Here is a 3,013-nt window from a genome sequence, read left to right on the forward strand (position 1 = left end):
TCTCTGGAAAAATGTTTATTCATAATTTTGACTATTTATAAATTGAAATATTTGCTTATTTTTACTGTTGCATTTTTCTTTTTATGCTATTTAGATACAAGCCACTTGTTGGATATTGGATGCAAACATTTTGTGTAAGTCTATAGATTTAAAAAAATTTTCTTAACAGGATCTTTCACAGAGTACAAATTTTAATTTTTAAAAAGTCTAATTTAGTGATTTTTCTTCCTTTATGAATCCTTTCTTGTTTTCAGTGTCAAGTCTAAGACCTCTTTGTCTAATCCTAGGTTCCAAAGATTGGTTTATTTTTCCCTAATTTTTCTAAAATTTTACATTTAAGTTTGCAATCCATTTTGAGTTAATTGCTATATAAAGTGTGACTTAGAATAAAATTAATTTTCTTAGTCTATGGGTGTCCAATTTCTTGACTACCGTTTATTGAAAATGCTGTCTTTCTCCTTTCAATTGCTTTCTAAACTTTGTCAAAAATCATTTGAGCATATATGTGTAGGTCTGGTTGGTTTCCTCTATTCTGTTTCACTGACCCATTTGTTTACACCTCCATCAGTAACATCTTGTCTTTACTACTGTAGCTATGTAATAATCTTAAACATTGGGAAGATAATGTTCTCCCACTTTATTATTTTATCTCAAAACTAATTTTACTATAAATTATTTCAAACAAAGGCCAATGAGCTATCAAACAGTAACATATTTGAAACTCTAAAAATTAAATTAGCATTATAGTGGCCAAGAAGGGATAGACCAAAAGAATAGAACAGAATTACAGATCAGAATTTTAAAAAAAGAAATAGAATTTTAAAAATATTTAATTCAAGGGTTAAAGAAACACCATAAAGGAGAGAGATCGCCATTTCGTGGTTATTATTATCCTCGTGATTCTTTTTATTCGCGTGTTAGCTTTCCTTTTTTCCATATCACCATTAAAATGATGAAAGACACAGAAAAATTGGGAAATGTGTATAGAAGCACACAGCCACGTAAAAATCGGAACTTGTATGAGATATTGTGTAGATAAAACCAATAAATGGACATACCTGTGAGCGGCCTAAGGAAACCCTGTCTAGGAATTAAATATATAGCATCCTTGGTCAGATCCCTAACATCTCAGCACTGAGCATCTGGGACTGAAAATTACCATGTCTCTTGGGTTTAGCACAGAGTGGGGTATCTCATCCCTACAATTAACCCTGGAGAACCAGCATGTATCAGAACACAGAGGGCATGACCATGAAGCCTATCTACAGTCATCACTAGACAATACTAATGATCAGGTAAAGCAGATCTCTGTTTGAGTGGGCATCTAAGGAGGACATTGAGTAGGTTGGAGTAGTCTTACCTTTTTCCCAATTTTTCTTGTGTAATTTGGGTCACACAATTAAGTGATAGAGTAAAGACAAATTAATGATCATTCAATGAATATGAAAAATATTATCGCTATAAGCAAGTCCAAGAAAACAAAGAAATGAATGACTTTAGAGACCAAATGACAAATAAATCAGGAGATTTTAAATTATTTGCTTCCAATCACATTGAAAAAGAGTCTAAGTGAGTTGTGAGTTTAGGGATCATTAAGAATAATTTTTGAGGCTGGGCTCAGTGGCTCAGGCTGTAATCCCACGTTTTGGGAGGCCGAGGTGAGTGAATTGCCTGAGCCCGTGGGTTCGAGACCCACCAGAGCAACTTGGTGAGACCTCATCTCTACAATAAATCAAAAAATCAGCCGGGCGTGGTAGTGCATGCCTGTCATTCCGGCTAATCGGAAGGCTGAGGCGGAAGGATCGCCGGAGCCCAGCAGGTCGAGACTGCGGTGGCCGGAAGCGGCCACTGCATTCCAGTCTGGGCGACAGAGTGAGACTCCAACTCAAAAAAAAAAACAACAAATTGTGGTGTTCACCTGTAACCCCAGCTACACGGGAGGCTGAGGTGGGAGGATCACCTGAGCCCAGCAGGTTGAGGCTGTGGTAGCTGTGAGCATGCCACTGAACTCTAGCCTTGATGACAGAGTGTGACTTTGACTCCCCCCAAAAAAACCCACTTCTGACAGACAAAGAAGTTAAGGTACAGGGGAGTGACTTGCCTAAGATGTTTTCCCTTGTGTTTGGTTCTTTTTTATTCTTTTGAGTCAGTCTCACTGTCACTTGGCTGGAGTGCGGTGGCATGCTCAAGACCATCGCAGCCTTGACCTGCTGGGCTTAGGCGATTCTTCCACCTCAGCCTTCCTAGTAGCCAGAACCAGGGCCACTGTGTGTAGGCCATCACACAGCTAATTTTTTTGATTCATTGTAGAGATGAGGTCTTGCCAAGTTGCCCAGGCTGGTCTGGAACCCCTGGGCTCAGGTAATATTCTCGCCTCCACCTCCCAATTGCTGGGATTGCAGGCATGAGCCACCATGCTCAGTGTATTTGGTTCTTCGAAGATATATGACATGCAAGGCATCTCTCGTCATCTCTGATAACTACGTCTAATAATTTCTCATCTCATTCCCTTCAGTTGTCAGGGAAGAGACTGAAGCCAAAGGGCTTAAGCAAGGAGTCCAAGTTCAGCACTAGGTCTCTCAGCCTTGCGGTGGCAGACCGGGTTAGAACCCAGGTTTTCTAAGGCCACGGTCGTCTGTCACTGTTGCAGACGACAACTCGGCTGCTGCCTCCCTGCGCATGGAAGACCCAGGTCTCAGGCGCCACGTTTGGTCTCATGGTGTGCTGGACACGCAAGGGCACACTCTGTCTCTCCGTGTCCCTTGCTGGGCTCTCTGCTGTCCACTTCAGGGATGGGAGGACTGAGGGTGAAGACGCTGGCGCCCGTCTCCCTAAGCTCCAGTCCTACCTCTGCGTGGCCCGAGCAAGCTACTTCACCTCTCTGTGTCAAGGTCTCCACGTGGACGGAAACGTGTTAAGTTTCCCAGGAGGAAGGCCCTTACTGAACACAGAGCCCCAGCCAGACAGCCAGTGTCGCCTCCTGTCCCGTCTGCAGGCAACGCAGTTGCCCAGG

The sequence above is a fragment of the Carlito syrichta genome, unplaced genomic scaffold (assembly GCF_000164805.1).
Source record: "Carlito syrichta isolate Samal-C Ts95f unplaced genomic scaffold, Tarsius_syrichta-2.0.1 Scaffold308383, whole genome shotgun sequence".
NCBI lineage: Eukaryota > Metazoa > Chordata > Mammalia > Primates > Tarsiidae > Carlito > Carlito syrichta.